The following is a 12,505-nucleotide window of genomic DNA, read 5'->3' on the forward strand; positions in this document are numbered from 1 at the left end:
CACCTGGCGGACGTGGCAGACATGTTCCTCGAGGGTTCGGTAGTAGATTAGGATGTCGTCCAGGTAAACAAAGACAAACCGGTTGAGCATGTCTCTTAAGACATCATTGATGAGGTTCTGGAAGTCCGCAGAAGCATTAGTGAGGCCGAAGGGCATGACCCGGTACTCAAAGTGTCCCAGGGGGGTGTTGAAGGCGGTCTTCCATTCATCGCCCTCTCGGATTCGGATGAGGTGGTAGGCATTTCGAAGGTCCAGTTTGGAGAAGATGGAGGCCCCATGCAGCGGAGTGAAGGCAGAGTTGATTAAGGGAAGGGGGTAGGTATTCTTAACAGTAATGTCATTGAGGCCCCGGAAGTCAATGCAGGGACGGAGGGACTTGTCCTTCTTGGAGACAAAGAAGAATCCCGCGCCGACGGGGGACGAAGAGGGGCGGATGATGCCAGCTGCTAGAGACTCTTGGATGTAGGACTCCATAGCAGCTTGTTCGGGTCTTGACAGGTTGTACAGTCTGCAGCGGGGCAGTGTGGCTCCAGGAAGCAGGTCTATAGCACAGTCGTAGGGTCGGTGGGGGGGCAGGGACAGGGCCTGGTCCTTGCAAAAAACCAGGGCCAGATCGTGATACTCAGGAGGGACCAGATGTGCAGTCGAATAGTCTTTTTTGCTTAGGAAGGTTCCTAACTGAAGAAGTGACCCGGAAGTAAACAAGGGCCGCCATGATAAGAGCTGTTCGAATTCTCTAAATGCAAAGGAAAGGAGCTCCAATGCTTCCTTTCAGAGCTCCTTTAGCATAGGATGCAACGGACCTTCCTATGCGATAGGAAAGGAGATTACGCCGTCCCACAATTCTTTGCGAGAGCAACATTTAAAGTGCCGCACACCTCGGCCGTTCATGAAAACAAACAATATGTGCATTTGCATATTTAACATTAACTTTCATGCAGACATATAGTAATTGGAATAGTGATGATAAATGTGTGGACAGTGATAATAATTGAATTATAATTTTATTTATTTCAATCATGTTACAAATGTTTGACAAAAACGAAACTAAAACCACAAATGAAACGTAAATACAGCAAACGGTCAAACAGGAAGGAGGAGCTGCTGGACCTGAAGCCGGTCAGTGAACCAGCTGTTTATAAAACCAACATGTGGAGAAGTGGACGATGCGCTTTTTGTAGTCCATTATTGTAGTTTCTCCAGTGCAGACGCACGTCAATCGCCGGTGCCGATCATCAGCTGTCAATCATCAGCGGCCGCGTTTTAATGACGTAGCTTAGTGAAAGTACGGTCGGATTCTCTGAGCACCGCGGTCGACTATTCCTAAGTCCTTTTGAGTTCTCCTATCGCCTTTCCTTAACCCCGTGACGTTTTCCCCAGAGGTCAAGGAATAGGAGTTAGGACCTTATTTTTTGACTATTCGACTGCACCCCAGATCCAGGTTGAGAGGTTCAGAGGGTTGGGTCGGGTTGCTGGCTTGGTTTTCAGGGGTCAGGGCGGACGTGAGGCAACGCTGGTGGCACTCCCGGCTCCAGGAACGGATCTCTCTCTGCCGCCAATCGATGTGAGGATTGTGGTCTTGGAGCCAAGGGAACCTGAGAACCAACGGTGGGGTGGACTGGTCGATGAGGTGGAAAGCGATGGTCTCATGGTGATTTCCCCCCACCACCAGGGAGAGACCGGAACAGTCTTACGGCGATCTTGGGCCAGGTGGGTCTGTTCAGGGCACGGGCCTCCAAGGGTGCGTCCAGGGTCTCAGTGGGAAGGCCGAGCTGGGAGGCCAGGTGGGTGTCCATGAAACTCTCCTCAGACCCAGAATCCACCAGGGCTTGGAGAGGGATAGTCTGACGCTGCCAGCACAAGGTTACGGCCACTTGGAGACGTTGCGGGGGAGAAGTAGCGGTACGGCTCACCAGAAGTTCCCCCGTCACTGGTGGACGAGCAGGGCAGGAGGCGATGTAGTGGCCCGGCCGTCCACAATCCAAATTGTCGATCCTAATGGCTAGAGCGATGAGGTGGTCTAGGTCTGGGGGGTCATCACGGGTAGCCAGCTCATCCTTGAGAGCCTCACTTAGTCCCTTGTAAAAGGCACCCCGGAGTGCGCCGTCATTCCAGGTGCTCTCTGCAGCCAGCGTCCGGAACTCCACAGCGAACTCCGCGACACTTCTCGTGCCTTGGGAGATGGCCAAGAGACGGTGACTGGCGTTGTTGCCGCTGACTGGGCAGACCTTCCTCATCTCTGCCACGAATGCCACGTAGGACTCACAGACGCTGTCCTGGCGCCCCCAGACAGCCGTGCCCCACTCTCTCACCTGTCCTGACAATAACCCGATGGTATAGGCTATCTTAGCACGATCGGAGGCGTAAGAGAGCGGCCGAAAACTAACGAGACCTGAGTCAAAAAGGCCCGGCAGGATCCTAATTCCCCACGGTAACGTTCTGGTACCGGCACTACTGGTTCGCGAAAGGGCGGTGGGAAGCTACCGCTAGTCGAGGCAGGATTAGCTGCTAATACAGAGCTGGGGGAAGAAGTCTGAGCAACTTGACCAGCCAAAGCCCTTAACTGGGTGGTTAGTTCGGAGACCTGATTGAGCATGACATGATTGCTATTTACTAGGGAACGTAACAACTCGTCGTGTTGCGCTAACAACCTTTCCTGATTAGCCATAATTTGTTGAAACGAGATGGCAGGGGAGGCTGCCTCCGCGCCGGTCTCTTGGTCTGCTGAGCTCATTCTGGCCGGACCGTACTGTCACGGATCAGAACCCAAGGCTCAAATCTAGGCAAGAGACAGACCAGAGCAGTTTCAAAAATAAGATATTTATTAAACCCAAACAATGCAAACAGACACAGGTCAAGAGGGAACTAAGGGGGGCAGCTAACAATAACCAAAGGCGCTGTCTACAAAAACGCGAGACAGGGGAATCACAGCAAACAGGAACTAAGGCGGTAAACGATTAACAAAAAACGCTGTCGGCAAAAGTGCGCGACAGGTAGGGGAAACTACTACAAAGTAAACACAAGCAAAAACGGGAAATAAGGGAGCAACAATTAACACAAAACGCTGTCGGAAAAAACGCACGACAGGTACGGGACTTTACAATTACCAGTCTAGGCGAGAGAGAGAGAGCGTGAGCCGGACAGACTTGGGTTACCGGCTGGAGGGGAAGAGGCAGGTGGCGGTGGCGCGGTGCGGCCAGGCGGAGATCGGCGGAAGCCACTGAAGAGCCGGCAGGTCCGAGTGCACGGGCGGAAGAGGACACTGAGGCAGAGAAGGAGACAGGGATCAGAAACTGTTCAACTGGAAAACGTGCGAAAGACGTATCTCGATACTGACTGGTTTAGGGTTACGGTCCGGCGTCGGGTCGTGGAAGGCGTCTGGCTTTATGGCGGCAGGTGAATGAATGAGCTCGTTCCCCTCCCCGCCGCACGGATCACTCCGCTGATTGCGAAGTGGCTGCACCTGTCCGCCTGGAGACCGCATCACGCCACCGCCTGCTAGGGAGAGGGAGAGAGGCTGCCGCTATCCAGTCCTAGACGTTGATTGAATTGATAGTTAGCTAACATATCAAGTAAATTTAACATTAAACGTAAATTTAGCGTAAATTTAACGTTAGTTCAGTTTGTTCACGAACAGACACGAAGTTCCGTTAATAATTTAATTGCTCGACTTGACGTTATGTAATAAAAACTTTAGTGCTGTTAACGTAATATATTATGCGAGCTGCAACTCTAACGTTAATTGTAACAAGACTATTCATTCTTACCTTGAACGGCGATGATCTGTGCCACTAAGAAAAGTGCTAATTCTGTTGGAAATTAATAACATTTTCATGGATAAAAATAATCTAGGTTATAATCAGGGGGTCCTTTGCACAAATAATATATATTTAAATAATATATAAATAAATATTTTATTGGTTTATTTTTAATTTGTATTCATTTAATGATCACATGCTGGTCCATTGCCTACAAAATCAGTTGTCCTCGGATAGAATAATCATTTCAACTTGATTAAAAAAAACAAAAAGTAATAATTTAATTTAATAATATCTTTACCACATGAAAGTGTACATTGTAATATGTATTAAAAACTACAAAAAAGTGAGTTTTGAACAATATTTACAATTATTTCTGGTTGCTCAAAATGTGTCCCACATATTCACCACCGTCAGATATTTATAAAAAGCAATAATAATCAGGCAACTACAAGGTCTACTACATTCCTGAGGACCCCCTTTTCAAACATTCAGCTCTACTGCATGCTTCAAGATCACTCAAGCTCCTGTAAGGTTGCTATTTTCTCTTAAACTTGTTAATATTTTTGGACACTGTTACTGTCGCAACCATAACATGTCAACACCGTCTCTTTTGTATAAAAAATATTAGATTAGATTATGACACAAATGTATACTTTTAAAGAAGAGGTTTGAAGTAGCTAGCAACAGGGGAAACAAGATGGCTAATATGAAGACCTCTTGCATATCATATGAAAGAGTAGGTTTTTGTCACCACCGTCAGGTTTTCTGTCTGACGGTGGTGACGTACAGTCTGACGGTGGTGACAAAAACCTCCAAATGGTCCTCAACGGAGGCTAGAATATAATTGTTGATCACAATAAATACCAATATGACCTGTAATGTTTCATTAACCACTTTTATATTTTTATTTATGTAATTCCCCCTATATTTCTTTCTAGAATAAGCGGGATAATGGACTTCATGGCATTAGACTATCTGCATGTCGTGGCCGCATTACAACCTTGAACGTACATTAACTTTGGATAGTCTAATGGTGTGTTATCCATTATCCCTTACTTATGCCATGTTCATTTGGCTTTCGTCATTTGGGATGCACATACAGTAATGCACTACCAACTTCATAGCACATCATACAATATCCCTGGTAGGCTATACATCTCCAATGACTAAAGCCACATGAAAATGGCATGACAGCATTTATCCTAATCTAACATTCACTGTAATTCCCCCCAATTTCATTACACTCAACTTTGACTTCATGTATTTTAGGAAGTTATGGCTAGGCATCAGCTATCTGTGGAGGAGAGAAGGAGAAAAAACAGGGAATATCAAAGGAAGCGGAGAGAGAAAATACACAGTGAGGCAGAGTTAAAGGAGGAATACCTCAGAACAGAAAGGCAAAGATGGAAGAAGAGGGTGGAGGAAGGGAAGATAAAAAATATCAATGACTTGAATGAAAGGGACAAGAGAAGTCAGAAAAAGACTTGGAAACATAAACAACATGTATCAAGAGAACGTAAGAGAAAGGCCTCAGATCACCCAGAAACTCCCCCAGACAGTCCAGTGGATCAGGCCATACACGTGCCAGCTCGGAGTAGGCAGGCTATAGCAGGAGAAAGGGAAAGAAATAAAACAAGAGCAAGATACTCTAGAGAGATGAAAGCTTTGAGAAATAAACTTCAAGAGGTAACAAAGGATAGGGACAAACTGAAAAAGCGAATGGCACAAGGAAAAGCTAAGAATAAAAAAACACAAGAATCACCAAGGAGGAGGAGGAGACCCCGAGGAAGACCCAGGACACGCTGGAGTGACTATGTCACCCGGCTGGCCTGGGAACGCCTTGGGGTCCTCCCGGAGGAGCTGGGGGAAGTGTCCGGGGAGAGGGAAGTCTGGGCGTCCCTGCTCAGGCAGCTGCCCCCGCGACCCGGTCCCGGATAAGCGGAAGAAAATGGATGGATGGATGGATGGAAGAATCACCAAGAACAAAAACAGAGCAGCTGCTGCGGGGAAGCCAACTCAAAATCCCCTCAATCAAGAAAACTCTGCTGTTCCACAACGCACTCATTCATGAATTGAAACAAAACAAGTCTGCCAACAAGAACAAGAACTTAACTCTATCAGGCAAGGTTCTGAAAAAATATCGGCTAATTCACCAGACAAGGCAATTTGGTGTTCAATTATAACGCACTGCGGAAGAGGAGGCTTACTGACAAAAAACCTGCGTACATTCAAACAATTACTCAGAAGGTTCAGGATTTCTACCATAATTCGGCACGAATGACAACTGACAAACAGGACACAATCACACGCAAGAAAATAAAGCATCAGAGAATGATTTTGACTGATACAGTATTGAACCTTCACAAGGAGTTCACTAAGAAGGAACCAAGAGTGAAGCTCAGTTATTCATCCTTTTGTGCCATACGTCCATTCTATGTCACAGCACCAAGACCATCGGATCGTAAGACATGCCAATGTCAGTAACATGAAAATGCTAAGCTGATGCTTGAAGTCCTAAGAGAAAATGGTGTCGTCAAGTCCAGCAAACTGGAGGATAGTTTTGAACTTGTCTGCTGTTCACAGACAAGCGAGGCATGTCTTCTGCGCTCCTGCACCTGGTGTCTCCACAAACATACACTTCCCACACCACAGCAAGACCAGACCAATGTTGAATGGCAGCAATGGGAACGAGTTAAGGGTCAAACAGCAGATGGGCTCCACTTCAACACAAGACTTGTGATGCACAGTGGCACGCTTGGAGAGCTTATCCAACAATATGAAGACAAACTGAAGACAGAAACAACAACACACGTGTGCTCAGTTCAGAACCAGGCCAGAGAGTACAGGAGCATGATTGAGAAGTGCAATGATAGCACAGTAATTGTGCATGTAGACTTTTCTGAGGCGTGGAAATGTAAGTATAGTTCTGAGGTACAGTCATGCCATTTTGGTCAGAACCTCCCACAGCTCAATCTGCACACTGGCATGTACTATACAAAAGAACAGAAGACAGGCTTTTGCACAGTATCAGAATCCAAGTGACAAGATGCGTCTGCCATTTGGACTCACATGGAACCAGTCCTGACAGATATTCGTTTAAATTTTCCAAAAGTTGATACTATTCACTTTTGGTCTGATGGCCCCAGCAAGCAGTACCAGGGTCTCTGCAGGTTTCAACAAGCCAAATTTAAGACTTTTTAAGACATTTTTAAGACCATAATGAATACAATTTAAGACCCGTTTCACATCGATACTGGCAAAAAAGTACAAAAGACTTGAAGGAAAACTGGAGGCCCGGAATTACTTGCAAATTATATGAATTTATTCACAGGTCTTTCACATTGGAATACAAAACGATTAACCTAACTAAAAACACCAGAAACCTCTGAACCAAGATTTGTTTGGAAGTTAGAATAAAAAAATTGCCAAACTATATTGGTAAACTGGCAAAACAAGTAAACAGGCAACGGCCATTATGTGTGTGTGTGCCTGCCTGCGTGTGCATGCACAAAAGAACTATCTGAGCTCTTGTCCCGTGGCTGCAATCTCCTCCACAATATTCTTGAGCTCTGCTAATTTTTGAGATGAGGTCTCTCTTGATGTAATCGGCTAATCCAAATCGCGCTATGTACGCCGTCTTGTCTTTTCCACACTTAAATGTTTTTGCTATTTCTGAATCCGGGAACATCATCTGGAACAGCTCATCAATGTTCTCATTACCAGTATATGACTGGTGCTTAGTTACCGTATGAAAAGTCCATAGCACCTCCGCTTTTAGTGTCGGCGTAGACCCAAACGCTGTCCGGAGATCGACTGGAGTTGCAGCAGACTGGGTCGCGCTGGACCTTGATGCTCCGGCTCCTGATGTGGAGCAATAGTGGCTAATTGGCGGCGTTTTCTGCTGGCATTTTATGACCGCCTTGTGCTTCTCTGATTTGCAGTGGGACTCCAATGCCTTAACGCCCAATGTTCCGAGCTTTAAAGTTTTCTTGCACAACGTGCAGTTCGCTTCATAAGCGTTTACCTCCACCGGCTTCAACCATGCACTGAACTGCTCGTTCTGAAGCCACAAATCATTAAACTTGCACTTACCCATGCATGCAAGTGCTGTAATTCGCCTCTGTTTAATGTTTTCTCCGCTGCTATGCTAACTAAGCTGTCACAGAGCTGCACCGAGCTGCGCGCGCAAAGCAATTGTGACCGGGCAGCACAGGTAGCCTACATTTAGTTCCGCCTCGTAGTTAGGTTATAGCGTCCTCAAAAATCGAAACATTTCAAAGCGAGACTGAAGTTTATCCATGTTTTAAGTAAAAGTAACGTCAATAGATTTTTAAGACCTTTCAAAATCGTATTTAAGACCCTTTATGAGATTTTAGGAGAATTTTAGACATTTTAAGGCCTTAAATTGAAATCATTGGATTTAAGACTTTTTTAGACTTTTTAAGACCCCGCGGATACCCTGAGTACAAGAACAAGAAAAACTTTTCTCTCCTCTGCAGTGTCCCTCCAACTCTAGGTTTCAAGAAAACAACCTGGAACTTCTTCCCCACTTCACATGGGAACCCCAGACGGCATTGGAGGAACTGTGAAAATGTCTGCAGACAGCCTTATACTGCGGGGGAATGACATTGTGAATGGGAATATCTTCCATGAGATGGTTGGCAGAAGCCTCTGCAGCACTAAGCTCTATATCATTACTGAAGCTAACATGCAGCCATATGATGCACTCCTTTCTCAACCCCTAAAACCTGTACCTGCAACAAGGAAACTACATCAGGTCACACCAACACACCGACACGACTCTGACATCCATTGCAGATCACTGTCCTGTTTCTGCAGTGAGCCACAGATGTGCAAGTGTTTCAGCCCAACATTATTCCAATTGACTGCCAAAACACCAAGGGTACAGGTTGAGGATGATGGTCCTATACCAATGCAAAAGAGGAAAGGTCCTTTGGAAATGTTGATGGAGGAAATGGAACGGGAGGAAAGTGAGCAGGAGGAAATGGAATGGGAGGAAAGTGAGCAAGAGCCAACAGAACAAGAACCACTGACCAAGAGTGGTCCTGATGGGGCTGTGACAGAACTATCTGCTGATGTAGTTCATTGCAGAGTAATTTATGACCAGAACTGGTGGTTAGCAAAGGCTGTCACTGTGGACGCTCATCATCAAGATGTGGAAGTGGAGTTTTTCCACCCTCATGGGCCCAACACACGATTCTATCCAAAAAGAGGTGGAAATGATATGTGCTTCATACCATTTGACCATATTCTGGTCAAACTTGTGGAACCGTCATCACCAGGTCGTGCAAGCAGGACGAGGGACATATACAACCTGTCTGCTGAAGTCATGGACTTCATAGAGGAGAAACATATACACCATAAACTTCCTGATAAAGCTAAATGAGTGGTGGAGTGATGTAAAACAGTCAGGGAATACTCACAGGAGTTCACATTTGAATTATTATTGTTATTGTGCCAGATGTGTTTTGTGGTATTTACATAGAATGCTTTCTGTATTTTGAAACATTTCAGTTTATGGAAAAGAGACTGTAAGACGTAGTTGTTCATTTATCTGTTCTTCACGTCCAATACAATTATACAGTTTATAGTCTATTGTTATGAGGTCAGCTGAATTCTATCTTATTGCCACAAGTAATGATTACATTTTTTTTTACTTATGATGATTATTAAGTGGTACTTTTATTAATGATAGCCTATTGCTAATTGAACCTATATGTTTCTTATTGAATGTTTGCCACAGTGCCCACAATTGTTATTTGTTATCTGTTCTTCACGTCCAATATACAGTTTACAGTCCAGTTTACAGAAGATTATAATGTATTATTTTAGGGCACTAGATGACAGTTTAAGATGATGTCAGTGATGCATTATACATTATTCCTACTGGTTATGACTTTATTTTTTACTATGATTTGATATTTGATGATATGGGGATGGGATACTTCTAATAATGAGGTTGCTTAATTGTACCTTATATTCCTTGAAAAATGTTTATCACAGTGCTCAGGATTGTTATTTTATGGACCAAAAGTTAAATAAAGTTGTTAAGCAAGAAGCTATTGACTGGAGTGGTATACATTTTGGAATTGATGCTGTAATGAGGCCACTGTCACCACCGTCAGTTCTAAAGTCACCACCGTCAGAGGGAATTTTATTTGTTTTAAATGAATATGCTTACATTTTTTTCTTCAGTGCTGTTGAGTTATTCAAGTAATAGTCTCTTTTAATACAAAAATATGTTTGTTAAATAAAAGAACATTACTCTTTCTATTTAGGCTTAAAGTAAATGTTGTATGATGTTAGATCTTTTAAAGGAGAACACGTGAAACAGTATAAAAAATGAACAAAATTGAATAATCAACATTAAACAGCATATATGTGTACTAAGAATGCCAGATAATGATTTAAATACTCTAAATACAAATTAGACCAAATATATAAGAAATTATTTGCTTTTTATTGTGTCTGACGGTGTTGACAAAAACAAGGTTATAACTGGAAAATGCCTATTTTATGAAAAGAATACAAAATGGGGACACTGCATGAAAAGTGGGATTTTCGTCAGTTAGCGGCCCTGTAAATTGACGTGGAAGTTCAGGTTTACGACTGCAAACGGCAATTTGCAGGAAACACCGAAAACTGACGTAAATTGCCGGGAATTGACGTGGGCCTTGCTTGGCAGTTGTCCCCCCATGACCCCCCTCCCCGTAATCCTAGGGGAGGCTTTAACATGTAAATGAAAATGCTGTGAGCTATACAAATGCAAATCAGGGTAGCAGGGGGAGTTTTCCCCCAGGTGACATTTTTCTGAAAGGTGTTAACTTCATTTCATCTTCATTCAAAGATATAACTTAATTTCATCTTCATTCAAAGATACACAAAACAATTTGCTTCAACAATTACTTTTAATCAGGCTTTGCCACAAAGGTAAAATGTACATTCATGCAAACAACATCACAGTCTCCTAGAGCTCAACCACTGTGCATAGTGGCATGACTACAGTGACCCTTTCTGTGCTTAAATGCACAGTGGATGTGTTAACCACACATCTCCCAGCAATGCGCTCAACAGGCAGAAATGATGCTGGGTATGACGTGTCTGTTCCCTGCAAGCTCCAAACTTCTATTGGCTTTCCATAAAAATGTCTGTCCGGATGGGGATGAAGCCAGGAAACTTGCGCAGTAACATGTTTAAATGCAGTACCTTTTGACACAACATTAACAACTATAAACTGCTTTATAATGGCTGGTCGTAGTTCTGCTAGAGGGTCAAGGATGGGTTCATAGATCATAGATCTCGGCTGTGTTCGAAATGCCATACTAACGTCCTACTCGTACTTAATTGTGACGTAAATTTGAGTACGTAGTGCGTTCACATACAATAGTGGACCTTGCTAAATCTACTCAACTTCCCAAAATGCATTGCGGCTCGTCTGACTTCACAAGTTTTGGATAATGGCGGACGACTGCGGTGATTCTGGCGAGGAGCCCGACACAAACCGCGTACACATGTAAGTATACTGTAACATGACTTTTACGTTTCCAGCTGACTTTTAAATCGTATTGATAATGAACGTTACTTTATTGTTGTTGGCATTGTACGTTAACGTTACGAATCGAAGGTCCTTCCAGCCGGCTAGCCTACTGACGCTAATTTACCATTTAGGGGTTAGCGAGCGCAAGCAAAGTGGAAAATGTGCCGTTTTTACCGACGTTAACTAATAATATAGTGCTTATGTTAAACCGTGGTTATATATTTACTAACGGTGATTAATAACGCCGTGCACCGTTGTCCGTTAAAGGGACTGATGCAGACACCGGGCGCCTCATTCAGTGGGGGGAACGAGGCGGAGACGTTCACGTTCACCGGCAGCAGGAATGCTGCTCTGAGAGGCTTCACTTAAGAAAATGTGGTTTAAATGTTATAATTCTTATATCCAGGACTGCTGGAGACTCTCAGGATGTCCCAGGACTGCTGGAGACTCTCAGGATGATTGCGGTAAGAATATGTTCGGTGACTGCTAGCTAAGCTAAAATTAGCAAAGCAAGCCCAAGCTAAAAGTAGCTTAAAAGCTAATAGTCCAAGCTAAAAGTAGCATAGTAGCCTTGTAAAAGAACAAGAGAGAGGAACCAGTGTAACGTTAAGTTGCTTTGTTAAGTGTACGTTGTTGGTCTTTTACAGGAAGCAGTACGCCGTCTTCACAACTCGGAGACGAATTGTAGGCGCTACGAACCGGAGCAAGGGTACGATTTAAAGAATATGCTTTCATTCTGCTGTATAAGGAAATAGATGCGTTAACAGTAGATACCGATCTTAACTGTTAATTTTGTTTTCACAGACGAACCTCGCCTCATAACGAAGCTGTGACCTCTTACTTGCTCGGAGCTTTGTCCGCAAGTCTATAACGCTGATGGTGACGCCATTGTGTGTAAGTAACTTTTACTGTTTTCTTCTTCCTTGTTTTAATTTTACTGTGACTTACGTTTTCTTATTCATACCACTCATTTAATTGTTTTCCAGCTGCCTGTAAGACATACTATGAAACGGTACGCAGGAGCTTCAGACACACACAGCCTGATCTCGCATCGCAGGCGGAAGCTGTGAAGGGTCAGCTCGGAGTCGTTCCAGGAGAAAGAGGGTTAGACTTATTAGACTTATTAGATCCGTCTTTGGCCATGCGCAGTGCATCGCGCAGTACTGATTGTCTTTATTGATTGTTT

The 12,505-nt window shown here is 44.1% G+C and overlaps 1 long non-coding RNA gene across 1 annotated transcript; it reads left to right on the forward strand.

The window, feature by feature from the left end:
- The first annotated feature begins 4,455 nt into the window (after positions 1-4,455).
- LOC311029000 lies at positions 4,456-9,840 on the forward strand. The gene is made up of 2 exons (XR_014598827.1): positions 4,456-5,324; positions 9,592-9,840. It is a non-coding gene; the product is annotated as an uncharacterized lncRNA (long non-coding RNA).
- The last annotated feature ends 2,665 nt before the right edge of the window (positions 9,841-12,505 follow it).

The sequence above is a fragment of the Eutrigla gurnardus genome, assembly GCF_963514095.1.
Source record: "Eutrigla gurnardus genome assembly, chromosome: 18".
Taxonomy (NCBI): Eukaryota; Metazoa; Chordata; class Actinopteri; order Perciformes; family Triglidae; genus Eutrigla; species Eutrigla gurnardus.